This window comes from Symphalangus syndactylus, chromosome 9, assembly GCF_028878055.3.
Source record: "Symphalangus syndactylus isolate Jambi chromosome 9, NHGRI_mSymSyn1-v2.1_pri, whole genome shotgun sequence".
Taxonomy (NCBI): Eukaryota; Metazoa; Chordata; class Mammalia; order Primates; family Hylobatidae; genus Symphalangus; species Symphalangus syndactylus.
In genome coordinates this window covers 71,986,364-72,003,882 of record NC_072431.2, presented here as the reverse complement: position 1 = coordinate 72,003,882, position 17,519 = coordinate 71,986,364, and the positions used below count along the sequence as shown (strand labels likewise).

At 50.4% G+C, this 17,519-nt stretch overlaps 2 pseudogenes; both read left to right on the top strand.

Annotated features, from left to right (window-relative positions):
* The first annotated feature begins 9,888 nt into the window (after positions 1-9,888).
* On the top strand, positions 9,889-11,886 carry LOC129489868 (homeobox protein Hox-B8-like; annotated as a pseudogene).
* Positions 11,887-14,012: 2,126 nt separating this feature from the next.
* Positions 14,013-17,066, top strand: LOC129489871 (homeobox protein Hox-B7-like; annotated as a pseudogene).
* The last annotated feature ends 453 nt before the right edge of the window (positions 17,067-17,519 follow it).

Sequence of the window (17,519 nt, the reverse complement as noted above, 5' to 3'; positions counted from 1 at the left end):
TTTTAGAGATATTTGTTACATTGAAAAATTGTTCTTAAAAAGCCAGTGAACTCGTAGGAACAAATTAGGAACTTGATCAGGAATAGAAATGTCAGTATTCGTTTACCTCTACCTGTTCTTTGTAAACAGTGTCAATACCTTAGGTTAATTCAACCTTAAAGCACAATTTTTCTTCCTTCATAGTGTAGCAACATTGTTCTTGCTTTATTGAGGAAGATATTTGGGAGGTTAATGTAGAAAAAGTCCCTTCCTTTTTATCCTCATCCAGAACACTTGTTTCAATGGATATACAAACTGAATAATATTACAAGAGCATCTTACATTAGTATAGAATTTCATACTTTTCAAAGCATTTCACAACCATCATGGCATCTGAGCTTCACAATATATAGTTTATAATCCATATATGTGATATGTTTGTGTATATATACACCAATATGTAGATTTGTATATGTGTATATGATGAATATATATGATTATGTGTTTACAGCTTTTATTGTGGAAAAAGGTTAGACTTTTTAACATTAACAAAGTTCTAGATTTATCCAGCTGTGTTGGTGGAAAAGCTTACACTATCAATATGAGCTTTAAATTGAACATATGGTCAAGGAATTTCTATGTGTATAGAAAGAGAAACAAATAAGATACCTCTAATCATTTTAATTACAATGTCTTTCCTTAAAGATAGAGAACTAATTTTTATAGGACAGTAATGCCAAATTTCAGTCCATTTATAGTGGAGAATTTTCCATTGCACTAATAATACCTAATATATGGATTATGTCAGTATCTTTTTTTTGTCAGATAATATTTCACAGCTGGATTTTATACATTCTAAGTGTACTTCTTCCCAACACAGTTGATTTTTGCTAGTGTTTTTAAAAAATTCTTTCTCTTAAATTTGTTTGTAAAGTGTTTTAAAAATTTCAGATTCATAAATCCAGCCACCTACAAATCATGTCTGTGTGCCTATTGAAAGCACTCACGTTTGACCTGCCTAAAGCCAAACTTGTAACTACCATTCCCACATGTCCTCCTGACTGTCAGTACCAAAAAGCAAACAGACAAAAGTGATCCAAACCAGGTTCTTTTCTAAGTATCCCTCTTCCCATGAACAGCACCTCCATTCAGGCATCAGCAAGAAGCCTAAGATTTCTTTATACTACCTCTCCTTTACCACCCATGTTCAACCCATCACTAGGTTCTATCAGTTTAACTCCTAACTCTCTTTGAATCTGTCCACTTCTATCTCCACCTTCCCTATTACCAAATTATCCAAAATTTTAGTCGTCATTCATGAGATCTACAAAATGCATTTTCATTGGTCTTCCTACCCATGCTTTTGCTGCTCTCTAATATAGACATCCAGAATGATCTTTATAAAATCAACTCTGATGGTGTCAGCCCTTCAAACCTCACCATACCTCTTATGGTACAGATCAGAATTCTTAATGTGGCTGAGAACTACATGATTCACTTCAGAGGAATTAGAAGATTGTGAAAATTAAATAAGTATTTTTGTGTTTTTTTACTAGTGTTCATCTTCCTATTAGTCTCACCATTGTATGCTCAATGCCCAGTATATAACACTCACAAGTACTTTTAATTAATGAATTAATAAGATTTACATTATTTCATCACATCATTTTATATTATGAGCATTTTCCAATATTTCAATACCACTTCTCTGGTCATTTACCTTATTAAATTTTTTAATCATACAACTAAAGCACGATTTCATCCTCACTGTAAAAGTATCAAACATTAAAGAGGTGTATATCATAAAGTGAAAAGATAAGTCATATTAATCCCCATTTTACTTATTTTTCAATTGAAAACACTCATCAGTTAACAGTATATTCTTCCACATCTTTTTTGTGGCAGTACATATTAATCTATTCATTTTAATGGGTCCTTATATTCTATAATATACATATAACATAATTTTATTAGACATTTTCACTTCTGATAGCTATTCAGGTTTTTTCCAACTTTTCTGATATTATCAACTACTCTGCAGTTTGCAAGCTTGTATTTACATATTTCAGCATAAATATAAGTTTTCTGCTAAAATAGATATGACATGTAAAATTTTGAGCTATAAGGACATGCACATTTAAATTTTTGTATATATTATGCTATCACACTTTGCAAAAACATGTACTAATTTAGAGTCCTAGTTACAACATATGAGAGTACTTGGTTTTCCACATACATACTTTTCTGGACACAAGAAATTATCAGTCTTTCTTGTTGTCCCTTTTTTAATGGATGCATAAAATAATAGAGATCCGTAAGTCATCACAAAATGAACACAGTCATGTGACCACCATCAACACCTAAAGAGAAAATATTCTTAGCCATCCAGAAGCTCTAGTGCCTCCTCCCATTCATTATTCCTTTTCTCCTCAGCAGAGGTAGACTAACTTCTTACAGCAGAGATTATTAGTTTGGCTTGTTTTAAATTTTTATAAAAATGCAATCATACAGTATGTGTTGTTGATAGTCTGGCTTCTTTAACTCAACCTTTATTTGGGTGATCACTTTAGCTCTTGTATGAACTTTTGTTCATTCATTTTCATTCTTTGGTATAGAAATTTATGTGTGTATGTGTCATTATTTGCCAAGACCAGCTCGGTTGGGGAGATCCTAACCCAGCGGCAGTAGAGGAATTAAAGACACACACACACAGAAATATAGAGGTGTGAAGTGGGAAATCAGGGGTCCCACAGCCTTCAGAGCTGAGAGCTTTGAACAGAGATTTACCCATGTATTTATTAAAAGCAAGCCAGTCATTAGCATTGTTTCTATAGATATTAGATTAACTAAAAATATCCCTTATGGGAAATGAAGGGATGGGCCGAAATAAAGGGATGGGTTGGGCTAGTTATCTGCAGCAGGAGCATGTCCTTAAGGCACAGACCGTTCATGCTATTGTTTGTGGTTTAAGAATGCCTTTAAGCAGTTTTCCACCCTGGGCAGGCCAGGTGTTCGTTGCCTTCATTCAGGTAAACCCACAACCTTCCAGTGTGGGTGTTATGGCCACCATGAACATGTCACAGTGCTGCGGAGATTTTGTTTATGGCCAGTTTTGGGGCCAGTTTATGGACAGATTTTGGGGGGGGGCCTGTTCCCAACATCTCCTGTTTCTTACTCTGTATTAGACCTCTGGGCCTGACCATAGGTAGAGATCCCAGTTGTCAGGAGAAAGGCTTGGAAAAAAAAGATTGCTGACTCCAGGAGGTTTCTCCTTAGACATTGCAGGGCAAGGTCCCCTGCAGAGCTCTCTGGAGGTGGAGCTGAGAGCCAGTCCCAGACCCCAGGTCCCAAGACTACTGGTTAAACTGATCAAGAGCCTTCCAACAGGAGAACTGGAAAACTGGAGGAGGGGCCGGGCGCGGTGGCTCACGCTTGTAATCCCAGCACTTTGGGAGGCCGAGGCGGGCGGATCACGAGGTCAGGAGATCGAGACCACGGTGAAACCCCGTCTCTACTAAAAAAATACAAAATATTAGCCGGGCGTGGTGGCGGGCGCCTGTAGTCCCAGCTACTTGGAGAGGCTGAGGCAGGAGAATGGCGTGAACCCAGGAGGCGGAGCTTGCAGTGAGCCGAGATCGCGCCACTAAACTCCAGCCTGGGTGACAGAGCGAGACTCCGTCTCAAAAAAAAAAAAAAAAAAAAAAAAAAAAAAACTGGAGGAGGGAGGGAAGGAAATGTGGGTTTTTTGGAGAGGGGACAGGGTCTGGGGAGCAATGAGGTCCTGAGACCTCCTCATTGACTTGAGAATAGGAGGGAAGGTAGGTCTTCCTGCAGCTCCTGGGGGTAGCTCCCTGCCCCCCCAATCAGCCACTGAGAATGTCACCTTAGTTTGGCCACTTTAAAATATGATGCAAGGGAGGAACACAGTCATTTCCCTCTGTTCTTCCCTGCAGCAGGGTGCCTAGGTCTAGACAGAGGCCTCCAGAGGGCTGGAATCTCCTTCCTTCCATTGAAAAGGAGCCAACTCCTTAGGGTTCTCGGCCTCCAGCTGGGGTTGGAGGCTCCAGTTTGAGCCACAGGATAGCAGCCTTGGTCTGAGGTGGGCTGGGTTTGGTAGGGGCTGAGCCCTAGGTAAGCACATCTGCAAAGCGTGCAGAGGACATTGAGTGTGAAGCAGAAATGTCTCAGTAGAAAAATTCAGCTCCCAAAAGGACCCCAGAATTAAACTCAGTTTCAAGAGGCATCTTTCTGTCCGTCTTAGACGGAGGGGTTTCGCCAGAGCCTCTTAGGAAGACCGCAATTCCCGCAGCCTGCGCTTCTCATCCAGGCCTTGGGATTCCGCTTTGCCGGGCCGGTGCTCTCAAGCTGGCCTCCCGCAGGAGCCTCTCACCAATCCAAGCCGACAACACTGCGACCCACGGAGACCCTGCGGGTTGGGGTAGAGTTTGGAACAAAGCATGGCCCGAGTGAAGGGAGCCTGCAAGTGAAAAGGCCAGGCCTACCCTTCTCCAGGGAAAGGACGAACTGATCGGAGAGACGGCGGGAGGCAGGAGAAAGCGGAGCTCCGCGTCAGGCAGGCCCGTCCAGGACCCTCCAAGGAGGGTTCCATTAGGGATACAAAATGAATCTGGCTTTACAGCTGGTGTAGACCAGGCTCCTTACCCATCCTGGGCTACCCAGGCCCAGGCGGTGCTGAGAGCAAAGAGAGAAGGTCGGTTTCTGCTTTATAAAGCAAACACTCAGCTAGGCTGGAACAGAGGGGAGTGCTGCGTGGTAGGGGCGAGGGCGCTTGGAGGGGCCTCTGCCGGCAGCGTCTGGGTCCCCAGCCCAGAGTTGCTTCTTTAAAGACAAAGGCGAAGATGCGGCGGCTTGGAAGCCGGAGACCGGGAAATCAGTTGTTATAAAAGAGAGATTCGGAGAAGGAGACAGCCAGAGTGCGAGGCAGAGAGAAGCCGGGAAAGGAATTCAGTGCCATGCCGTGTGCGCAGCAATAAAAGAATATGACCGCTATAAAAGTTTATAGTGTATAAATTTCCGAAGGTTAAGAAACTAAACAGCAGCAAAGCAAACAGCGAGGGGAAACTTTCCGGAGCTGAGAGAGCCGCAGCTGGGCCGGGGCTCCCGGCCTGGCGGGGGAACGGGTGGCCCCCGTTCTGGCAGCCTTCACCTTCACACGCCAGGAACGCGGGGCTCCGGGCTTCCGGGGCGGGGGGTGGCAGTGGGGCAGGAGGCAGAGAGGGAGAAGAGAGAAGCGGGGGGAGAACACTTCGTTGTCGCAAATGCTTTAGAGATTGCAATTGGGACTCTTGTCTTTGTTCTTCACACCCCCTCCAGAATCAGGCGTCGGAAACGAGGAGACACACACGCGCGCGCGCGCGCACACACACACACACACAGGTCCGGCGGGGCAGACGTCTGGGCGCAGGTAGCCTCTTGATTTTTTACAGTCTCATGCCATTCTCTCAGGCCTCCTCTCCCACGACAAAAAGCCCAATTGTTTTTCCTCGGAATTTGAAACAGTCGTGTGGAATTTGAAAAGTGCTCGGTCCCCCTTTTTATGGCCGTACACGGCGCACTGCTTTGAGGTCTCCGCTAGAAATTAGGAGCAGGGGTGGGAGGTGTACCTAGAAAGAAAAAAGTTTAGAGCTTCTTTTGTTTCCTCCCCTCTGTTGTGTTTTTTTTTCTGTTTTTTAGTTTATCTACACAATTTCATGAACCATTTCCTGATTCCGACGCCTTTTCTCATGCCCGCTCCCTATGCCTCCCCTTTTCCTGCTAGTTATGAAAGTTTCTCCTGCCGGCCGCCTCTGCGGCTACTCTCCCAGAAAACTGGTGGAGCCGGTGGCTGTTGCGCCTTTTCGGAGAGCAGCCGCTAGATGGCACCCGTGCTCCACGTGAAAATCCCGGGAGCGGCGGCTGCCGATGTCTGCGCCCGGCACCGCGCCTTGGTCGGCCCTGAATCCAGGAACCAAGCGCTATCAAAAGTCATGAATAATTTGCACCTAATAAAAAAAATAGGGTTCGTTATGGCCTTACCCCCATTTTATAGATTTCAGTTATAGTAGTGTTCCCCCATCTCTTCGAATGGTCAATTTTCTGAATTTTCCCCAGGAGGAGGGCTCAGTGCTTCTCACCCAGTTGCTGTGTTCCGTGGGGCAACAAATGCGTGAAAACGGGGAGTAATAGTAATAATAGGAATAATGGGTCCAAATCCAAAAGCAGAATTGATTCGAAAAAACTAGATTTTCCGTGAAGGGAGGCGAAAGGAATGTCCTCGGATGCGGGTGAGCAGGTCAGGTGAGAGGGGCCAGCTGGCAAAAGAAGGTAGGATGGAGAGGAAGCTGTCCTGAGGCGGGCTGCCTACCGGCTGGAGAGAAAATCACGTAAGCCAGCCCGATACCCCCTAGTTTGTGTGTGTTGGGGGAATGGAGCCATAGCTTTTGTGGGGATTCGGAAGTACCCAAAGCCGTCAGGGCGGCTTCGCAGGGGCTCAGGCTCTGGAGCCTTTGTATGAGTCCGGGGCTGGGCTGGGCGCGCGCAGGGCAACCTAGGCACGGGGTAGGGGCTCCCCAGGGCAGCGGGGTGCGGGAAGGCTCGGATGTCGCTTCTGGATGCTTTGCGCACCCCCAAAGGATGCGCGTTTTCCCATGGGCGCGAAGGTGGGCGCGGCTTCTGGACGCAGGAGCTCGGTTCTCCCTGGGTTTCTCGGCGTCCAGGTGAGATCTGAGGCTTCCGCGCGCCTTGGCCCTGGCCGCCGGCAAACCTGGGGGGGCCGGGATCCTTTCCTCAATTAGCAGCTGGAGGTCTGGACGCCGGGCACTTTCGTTCTGAGTCCCGCAACCTGAGTCCACAGCCCCTTGCATTTCGTTCTGAGTCCACAGCCCCTTGCATTCCAAATCTTCTATGTCCTCCTGGCCCCGCCGGACTGCGCCAGCAGTAAATACTCCCACCCCCTCAAAATCACCCCAGCTGCAGCCTCTCCTCTCCCCCACCAGGACTTAGTGCAAGGAGGTAAGCGGAGTTTCTCCTCAGCTTGAGTTTCTCTAATAAATCTGCGCTCCGCTGGGTGTTTATAAATTGTTTCCTTGCTCTTTTTTTTTTTTCTATAATGGAAACATTTTCCTTCCATCAGGAATTTCTGGCACGGTGTAGAGATGATTTAGAACAAGCCATTGAATTTGTACCTCGTCGGTGAGTTCTCAAATCATGACCATAAAATCCTCTGTACTTGATAAAATGGTTTGCTTCGGCAACAACTTATCTCGGCCTTCCTTTGCCTCACCGTCCCCTCAGCCACGCGCTGAAAATTCAAAGCCCTGGTTCTCTCCACTCCTCTTTTCCTTTCTCTCTCTTCCCCTTCTAGCCCCTCTCTCATTCTCTGGGTTCACTTTTGAAGAACTAAATGACCTCACTGGTAAGGTTTCCTTTGGAAAATTGGTAGTTTCATTTTTACAAATTTTGGGGTGTATGGGGTCCCCAAAAGTGCCCGTCTAAAAACAAACCACTGTCTCCTGAATAAATAATGCATTGAATGTATTTGTAAAGACTCCATTTTCGTTGCTCAAAATTTTCTTTCTTTCTCTCCTTCCTCTCCCTTGCCAATCTACTGCTACAGGAGGCTATTGGTTCTGACCCTCAGACTGGGGCCTTCTAAAGCCTGGCCACCACCATCGTGAGGCCGGGTAGGCAGGGAAGGCAGTGGCCACAGAGTGTGGCACCCAGTCAGCTTGTTCCAGCTTTCCGTGTTCAGGCCTCTGGTCCCCAGGTCTGCAGGGAGAGCCAGGTTTAGCTAGAGGCTCCCCAAAGGGAAAGGAGAGAAAATGGGGGACTCAGAAACCTTGCGCTGTCTGAATCCCACATCCAAATCAGTTTAGGTGGTGACAGGGGCCCCAGAGGTCTTGGGGACACTGAGGACTAATAGATGCCCCCCTAACACATACTCTGCAGGCACTGCCTAGGGTGGCTGAGAGCATAGGACAGCGGACACCAAGGCCCAGGTGCCAGGGCCTGACACCCAACTTTCTTTCTTTTTGATGCGTTGATGGGCTCAGTGGTGCCCTCTCACCCTAGGGCACTGCAGAAGTTGTGGGGGCCAGCCTGGGAAGGTTGGGAGCTATTAATAATTGGGCTTGGCTACTGGGTCCCGAGGCCTGGGTGCAGGCGTGGGGTAGCCCATTGGGGTTTCATCCCTCTGATGGCATCAGGCCCTCTTCCCTCATGCAAAGTCTGCCCTCAAAAGTGCTGACTGGGCTGAAGGGCCTTCAGGAGACCCCCTTTTCAGCAAGCAGAGATTGCACAAACCTGCAGAATCGACAGTGGCAGCTTGAAATTTGCTCTGTGCTTCAACCACGGCTCATTAACCAGAAAGTTTCTTCTTCCCTCCCGTTCCCTCCTCAAGATCTCCCAGATCCCTGCTTCACAGAAAATCTTTGCTTATTTGTTCAATGACAGGAAGTTCTGTGACTGGCCAGGGCAGGCCAGGGAGGGCAGGGCAGAGAGGGAACCTTTTGGGGGCTCCAGAGAAGGGGTGGGGACAGGTGCTTGCCAGGACGGAAGGAGGTGAAAATCTCAGAAAAGTCACCTTTTGTGCCGAAAAAAATCCCCATAATCATTCTCATTTCGACTTCGTCACCCCCACAGTGCTGCAGTCGGGCGGAGGGGGCGATGGAAGCTGCAATTTTATCTCTGTAAAGGAAAGAACTCCTAAAATGCTAACAGCTTTTATGCGCTGCGGCACAAACAACATACTCAGGTTTTATTGCGTTTTATGGTTTGTTAAAGAGTTTACAGCCGTTTTTTGGGGGGCCGGTCACCCAGCCAATTCCCTCCACACGATAGTTAGACCTTTATCAAGAATAAGGAAATTGATCATTAAAGCTTTAAATATGACTACCTCGTTTGGTTAAAAATATGTTTAGGAGAGGAAGCTGTATGATTTCATAACTTGTATTAAAATACCAATTGCATTTACAGGACCTTTTAAAACTCGGCGCAATTAAACTGTGTTCTTTTACATTTTTCTGAAGCGACGCTGACATTTAGAAAGACTCCAACTGTCTCATTAAAATCGCGAAATTAACAGCGTGCCTACGCCTGGCGCATTGTGTATGTGTGTGTGCCTGTTTTTTTCCGTGACTCCCCCACATCAGTCTTTGGGGGTGGTCTGCGAAGGTATTTGATTTGTTGCGAGGTGAGAAATATCTCATTAACGTAGGTAGTTAAACAGATTTAATCCGTATTCATTCTCTCTCACCCCATCTCCCTCTCCCACCCCCCATCTCTCCCTGGGTGTTTTTTTCTTTCCCTCCTTTTTTACTTTTCCGCTCTCTCCTCACTCCCTGGCGCTTTCTCGCTCTAGCTCTCTCTCTCGCTCGCTCTCTCTCGCTCTCACCCTCGCTCTGTGTTCTGTCCGGGAGGAGTACGAAAAAGCCAATAGGATGTGGAGTCTCTAATGGATGCAAATGATCATGAAAAGACAGTGCAAAATATGAAACAACTCATTTGCAGGGAAGTAAATCACCGAAAACTGTTTATGAACCGGCATCCCTTCTTCGAAATGTAAAGCGAGGACCTCTTTAAGTGGCGATATATTTTTGTTTGAGGGGTAGGGGCTGGGAGGCGGGCGAGCGAGCCACGGCTGCCATGCAAGCTTAGACTTTTGGAGGCTTGTCTGTCCTTTTCTATTCCTGGAAATCACAAAAAGTGTGTCGGCTTCGAAATCTTCTTCGCCTTTTCTTTCCTTTCTTTTTTTTTTTTTTCCTCCTCCCTTTGCCTCTCCTTTCCTGGTGAGGGTGACTAGGAGCCGGCGAATTTGCGTTTTTTTCTCTCTCCCCTTCCCTTTCCTCCTCCCCACCCCGTCCCCAACGGCCCCCAACTGCAGCCTCCGCTGCCGCCTCAAAATTCAATAAAATGAGCTCTTATTTCATCAACTCGCTGTTCTCCAAATACAAAACCGGGGAGTCCCTGAGCCCCAATTATTATGACTACGGCTTCGCCCAGGACCTGGGCGGCCGACCCAACGTGGTGTACGGTCCCGGCAGCGGCGGCAACTTCCAGCACCCGTCAGAAATCCAGGAGTTCTACCACGGGCCGTTGTCGCTGTCCACGGCTCCCTACCAGCAGAACCCGTGCGCCGTGGCGTGCCACGGGGACCCTGGCAATTTTTACGGCTACGAACCGCTGCAACGCCAGAGCCTATTCAGTGCTCAGGATCCAGCCCTGGTGCAGCACGCACACTGCAAGCTTGCCACCGCCAGCGGCCTGGGCGAGAAGGCCGAGGGCTCTGAGCAGAGCTGGTCGCCTACACAGCTCTTCCCCTGTATGCGCCCGCAAGGTGAGCTCGCCTTGGGTCCTGCAGGGGCAGGAGGGGGCCGGGAGGGCCCAAGGCCGGGCAGGGGGCCGGGGAAGCCAGGGCGCCTTTCCTCCAGCTTCTGGAAGACTTGCCGGCTTCGTTCCGATTGCCTGCCGCTTTTACCCTTTCTTTACCTTTCTTCTTTCTTTTTTCTTTCCCTCGAAGAGGGTCTCTTAGAAACATCTCCTGAATCTATAAACCCCTCACCCTGCCTTACTTTTCTTCTTCTTCCCCTCCTTTTTTTCCGTTTTACTGTTTTATAGGGGGTAGTGAAGAGAGGGTGCTGGGAGTGGGGGCGCTCAACTTTTGCACTTCTCAATTGCTTTATAGTTTAATTACACTGAAGAAACTTTTCTTCTGGGGCAGAGGCTCTGGGGGCTTTTCAAGGTGGGTCCATTCGTCCCCACTCGGCTTTTTTATTCTTTTTTTCCCCCCTCCTTCACACCCTTCCTCCTAAAGTTTGTGGCACTTTTAATAGATCTTGTAGCAGGAGGAGCCGCAGACAAAACTCCTCAGACACCGGATTAAAGAAGGAAGAGGTTTTTTATTCCGCCTGGAGCGTTGGCAGACTTGCGTCTTAAGAGCCGAGCTCCCTGAAAAAGAAATTCCTGGCCCTTTTAAGGGCTTACAACTCTAAGGGGTCCACGTGAAAGGGTCATGATAGATCAAGTGAGCGTGAGGAACCTGACGGGGGGCTACATACATCAGCTAACAGAACAAAAAGTTTTACAGTGCTTTCCCATACAGTGTCTGGAATTTACCGAGAACACCAGTAGTTTGGGTCAGGGGTTAACATTATTATTATTATTTTAACCACCAGGGCCAGGTGGTGGCGCCAAGGTCGTCTAGCTATTTTTCAGTTTCTTTTCTACTTTTTGCTTTCTCTCTTTTCTCTTGTCTTATAAACTAGGGAAAAGGGGAGATGGGGGAGAAGCTGGGAAGGACAACAGGAGAAGTGGTGGTCTCATTCCATAATCTGAACCCCTCCTACCCAGCTCTGGTGCTGGTTACCAGGGGAGGGGGCTCCCCTTTCTGGATCCCTTAGATTATCTGGTGTCTGATCCCCCCCGCCCCTCCTCCTCCGCTGACGGCGGCCTTCTCGCGCCCCCCGCCCCCGCATGGGGGTAGAAGGTCCCCTGCCCTTATTATACTGGTCTCCTAGGCTCGTTCACGAGTCTTCCAACCTTCTCCGTCTCTGCCCCCCCTCCCCTACCTTCCGCTCTGTGGAGGTCGACAGACCTACAGCGGCTACCAGACCCTGGAGCTGGAGAAGGTGTTCCTGTTTAATCCCTATCTGACTCACAAGCGGCGAATCGAGGTATCGCACGCGCTGGGACTGATAGACAGGTCAAAATCTGGTTCCAGAACCAGAGGATGAAGTGGAAAAAAGAGAACAACAAAGACAATTCTCCAGCAGGAAATGCAAGCAGGAGGAGCTGGAGAAACAGAAGCGGGAGCGGCCCGGGAGGCGGCGGACGAGGGCGACGCGCAGAAGGGCTGCAAGAAGTAGGCTCCAGCTGGGACTGCCAGGGCTGCCGCCGCCTGCACGTCCGCGGGTCCCGGCCGCGCAGCCGCGCGCCCCTGCCCGAGAGAGCTCTGGCCCCACTAGCAGGGCCAGCAGCCGGGCCTCCCACCGCAGCATCCCCCGCCGCGCCAGTCCCCCCTAGTGGTAGTATCTCGTAATAGCTTCTGTGTGTGAGCTACCGTGGATCTCATTCCCTTCTCTTGGGGGCCGTGGGGGGGAAAGAAAAGGATTTAAGCAAGGACTCCCTAGCCCTGTGAGGGTGAGCGGCCAAGGCCTGGCTGAGCCCCCCATGCCCCTCCCCACCCCGTGTAAAAAGCCTCCTTGTGCAGTGGTCTTTTTTTCCTTTGAACGTGCTTCTTTGTAATGATCGAGGTACCGATTTCTGCTAAGTTCTCCCAACAACATGAAACTGCCTATTTAAACCGTAATTCTTTCTGTCTCTCTCTCTCTCCCCCCCCCCTTCATCCTCATTTCCCCTCCCAATCCTCTCTCCCCACTGCACCCCCCAGCTCGCTGGCTTTCTCTCTGGCTTCTCTCTTTTCCTCCTCCACCCACCCCCTTTGGTTTGACAATTTTGTCTTAAGTGTTTCTCAGAAGAGGTTATTTTAGTTAGCGTGCGCGCTGTGGGCAATTGTTACAAGTGTTCTTAAGTTTACTGTGAAAAGAATGTATCCTGTATCCGTGAATTGCTTTATGGGAGGGAGGGAGGGAGGGCTAATTATATATTTTGTTGTTCCTCCATACTTTGTTCTGTTGTCTGCGCCTGAAAAGGACGGAAGAGTTACAATAAAGTTTACAAGCGAGAACCCGAGACTGGCCCGGCCAGCACTCCTCATTTGCTCCCGGGTGCCTTGCATAGCTGGTGGGGAGCCTGTCACCGGGCTCCTGCGCCTGTTGAGGCTAGGCTGCAGAGAGGAGGCGGCGGGGGCTGGACTCAGGTGGTGCCAGTCCCCGGGCCGAGGGTCACTGGGGGTAAGGGAGGTGGCTGCGCCTGATTGGAGGAGAGAAAATCGAGGGAGGGAAGCCAAGAGAAACCCCCTTCTCTCGCCTTCCGAGGCTGCCCAGCCCCGGAGACCAGGGCGCCCAGGCCACTCTGGAGACACGCAGCTGGGCTAGTGGTTGTTTTCCCCACCACCTCCCTCTTTGTTTTGCTCTGTGTGTGTTGGGGGTGGGGGGTGAGGGGGCAGGCAAAAAGGAGTGCAGGCCTGCTGAACATACTTTTTTTCCCTCGGACTCTTGTTGTTGGGGGAGCAGCAGGAGAAGGGAGACCGCTCTTCACTGCCTCTCCTTCTCTGGGACTTGCCCGCTTTCGCAGTGTGAGGCCATGGCTCCCTGCCTTCTTTCCTTCGCTGCCTCTGCTTCCCTGGTAGTCAGGCTCCACTGAGGCATCAGCCTCCAGGAACCGGGAGAGCAGCGCACCCGGGCCACCCTCCACCCTTCCTTTCTGTCTCCACTCACCCAACCTCCTTATTTCTTTTACTTTCAAACCTTTTTTTTTTTTTTTTGCCACCAGAAACTGCAGCGTCCAAGGCCCGTTGGCTGAATCCTGTGCTCTAGGAGCACCTAGAAAGCCTTGCTCCATCTCCGCCCGCATATCTGGGGCACCAAGAGAGACAGCCCTGAGCCAGGCTCGCCTCATTCCTTGCCTTGGGAGAACAGGACCAACTTCCCCAAAAGGCCTTGCCTTGCAGAATTGGCCCTGATTAATAAAGAACAGACCTGCCCCAGGCACCCACCCGCCCAGTTGCGTACATTCAATCCCTGCCTTTGTCTCTCGCTCGGTAACAGGCTGAAGAGGATGGGTGGGGGGTGACAACACGGATCGCCCCGAGGTTATTTATTTTCTCTTCCACTCAATCTCTGCCTCCCGAAATCTCGCCCGCAAGCTGCCTCCAGCCCACGGGAGTCGGCCAGCGGCCCTTGAGCCCCCAGCCCCAATCCACAGGGCTCGGCTTTCCCATTCATTATAGATCATATTTTATAAATCCAACGCCACACAATTTGTTCCCCATTACGAGAGCCATGGGGAGGCGGCCCGGCCATTGGCGGAGGGAACGTCACGTGGGCGGGGTCACGTGGTCCAGAAAGAAAAAAGGGGGTCCTTTTTGGTGTAAATCTGGACTCTAATTCTGTGATGTGTCAAGGAATCTCGTGAAACCGACACTAAAACGTCCCTGCCTACAAATTATCCGGCCAAATTATGAGTTCATTGTATTATGCGAACGCTTTATTTTCTAAATATCCAGCCTCAAGTTCGGTTTTCGCTACCGGAGCCTTCCCCGAGCAAACTTCTTGTGCGTCTGCTTCCAACCTCCAGCGCCCGAGCTATGGAGCGGGTTCCGGCGCTTTCTTCGCCGCCTCGATGCAGGACTTGTACCCCAGCGGGAGCGGGCATGGCGGGCCAGAGTGCGGCCGGCGTCTACGCGGCCGGCTACGGGCTCCAGCCCAGTTCCTTCAACACGCACTGCGCGGTCTTTGAGCAGAACCTCTCCGGGGTTTGTCCCGGCGACTCCGCCAAGGCGGCGGGCACCAAGGAGCAGAGGGACTCGGACTTGGCGGCCGAGAGTAACTTCTAGATCTACCCCCGGATGCGAAGCTCAGGTAACGCCGCGCACTGAGCTGTCCCGAACCTCAGGGGCTGGTGCACATTACCCGGAAGGCGCCCCCTTCCCAGCAAGGCGCCCCTTTCCCGCCCAGAGTGCTCCCAGCCGGAGGTCGGCCCTGAAAGGCTGCACCCAGCAGGTCGTCCCCGCCCGCATCTTTGCTTGGTGCTCTCAGGCTCGCTCTGCTTCCCAGGGGATCTCTCTTCCTGACACCACCGTGCTGTGAGCCCTCAGCCCGCCCGCACCCTTCCTCTCGGGCTTTTAGCTTTAAATATTTATTAGCAGCGCGGCAAACGAGGCCGTTTGTCTTGCGGAGGAAGGCCGGTGTTTGCAGAGAATAGCCATTAGGGTCTCCCCCATTCTCCCCGCTTCCCAGCTAAGGGTCTCAAGCCTGGGTGTGTCCGCCTGCCCCAGCTCGGATAAGGTATGGGGGAGGGGGCCATAGCGCTAAGCAATTCTCTCCTCCCCCTTCCTTTCCAGCCAACTCCGCTCCCCCATTATTCCCATGAGGGCAATTAGAGGTGAGCTCTAGAGGCCTGGCGGGAGGAGAAAAGGACCCAGCCAGGGACACAGAGCTAAAAAGGCAGGTGGAGGGAGAGGGCTGAGGCCAAGGCAGATGAGCCTCCTGATCCCAGTGAACTTGGGTGAGGGAGTGGAACAGGAGAACTAGAAAGGGGCAGAGTCTTCATGGGAGTGCAGCTGGCTTCCTGAGGTGCCCTTCCTAGGTCTCCTAGGCACCCCTAAAGAACTGGCCAAGTTTGGAGCTGTCATTACAGATAAGTGATTCTCTTCTTGGGGCAGGGACTAGGACTCTCTGGAGCCAAATCGAAACTTAGAGAGTGCAGTTCACCCAGCCAGCTGCTGCAGGAACCCCAAGAGGCTGAGGTTCCATGGGGTCCCTGCCAAGTCTGACCCAGACATCTTTTTCTGCACTGTTCCAAAGCAGACGAACTTGGGGGCTAGCCCCAAAGTCCAGAAGACCCAAGACTCATGGTCGGAGGCACCCAACCCAGGGACGGTCAAGGGCCAGAAGGAGCCGAGCTCTCACACCATCAGTATTAGTGGTTATAGACCCCATTACCGCTCCATAGCTTAACTGCCTTTCCAGTTGATTTATCAAGGCCCCACGTTTTCTGCTCATAAGCATTTCAGCTTGGCTTTTATCTGACTTGAAACTAGGGCCCCTAGCCCCTCCTCCCCTGTCTCCTTCCCAGGAGGGCTGACATCAGCACCTCTTTCAAGTCTCCTCAGGATTCTGGGCCTAAGGCAGAAGTTCCCCTCTACCCTTCTGCCCCCACCACCCAGATACTCCCATGTTCCATTCCATCCCAGGCTGCTGTCTCTCCTCTTCCCCTGTGCCTTCCTGGCGGCCCAAAGATTGCTTTAGAGAGCTGGGCTGTCTAGGCAAGCAGGCAGGCAGGACAGCCTGGCCCTGGCTGAAGCTTAGCCACCCACTGGAAAAGAATCATCAGAGGGTCACTGCTGTCAGACCAACTCTTTGCTCCAAGGAAATCTGCAAATTCTTATTTTCTCAGTCCACAACATGCTGGGGATGAGTTGGGGGGACTAGGCCTTTCAGGCCCCTTTGTCTGCTTTTCTTCTTGGGAAACGTTCTCAAGCTAGGCCTGGCACCCCACTCTAGGGTCACCTGCATGGTTTCTGTTGGTCTCCACTGGAAAGACCATCAGATCAGCATTCAAAAGAGGGGGTTTAGAGTCCTTGATCCCAGAGAGTGAAAGGAGGATTAAACTCCCCCCATCCCACTTGCCCCCCCTTAGGAGCAGAGCCTTTAAGAGCCAGCAGGTTACTTTCCTGGGTTCAGAAGCTCTAGGCTGAAAAAGACTTCTTGGATGGAAAATGGGAATGTTTGCCTTGAGAAGCCTGTAGAAAATTCTGCAATTAGGGGAAACTGCAGCTGGAGTAAAGGCTGGAAAGCCAGAATTTGGTTTAGTGGAAAATGGGCTTCTTCGCCCATCAACTTCAAATCACATACAGGGTCTAAGAGGGAGGTGGGCACTCTCTTGGCGTTTTCTGTACTCACTGATTTTCCTCTAAATACTGTGAGCAGGAATCCACCGCAAACAAGGCCGCCAGACCTACACCTGCTACCAGACCCTGGAGCTGGAGAAAGAATTTCACTACAATCCGTACCTGATGCTGCAGTGGCGCATGGAGATCGCGCATGCGCTCTGCCTCACGGAAAGACGATCAAGACTTGGCTTCAAAACCCGCGCATAAAGTGGAAAAAGGAGAACAAGACCGCGGGCCCCGGGACCACCGGCCAGGACAAGGCTGAAGCACAGGAGGAAGAGGAAGAGTGAGGGATGGAGAAAGGGCAGAGGAAGAGACATGAGAAAGGGAGAGGAGGAGAAGCCCAGCTCTGGGAACTGAATCAGGAAACTCAAATAGGGAAGTGGAAAAAAAAAAAACCTATTTAAATGAAAGGAGTTTAAAAACATTTTTTAAGGAGGGAGAAAGGCGAAAATTTGGCTTTTCAACACTGAAAAAATAAAGAGAAGGGGAAGCAACGGCTCTCACGTTGGGACAATATTGTCTGGAAGCTGAAGAAGAAACTGAATGCTCCTTGTTGGGGAAAAAAATCCCAAGGTCTGCAAAGGCAAAGGAGATTCTACAATTTTCTTCTTGTTCTTTTGCATCGCTTTTGTGGCGGGGTGGGGCTTGGGTTTTTCTCCCTCCTCCCCCGCTCCAAGACGGGGCTGAACCCCACCTCTGGGCGCTGCAGGGAGACGCTTCCCAGGAAATTTGGTGGTGGAGAGAGGGGTGGCTGCTTCCTGGAGGGGGGGCCAAGGCAGGGAAAGTGGGAAGAGGAATCAAAAGGGGGCCAGGAGACCAGATCTAAGTCGCCTTTTTAAGCTTGGAGGAGAGACTCAAGCAAGGGGGCTGTGAAAGAGAGGATGGGAGGTATCCGGGCTTCAGTGGCACCCAAAGAAGCCAGTGGTTCTGGCCTCCGCGGGCTTGCCCCTCCTCCTCCTGCCATCCCTCCCTTGTCCCGGCCTCTGGCTATTGTCCCCGCGCAGTTCTCTTGCCTGCTGTGGATATC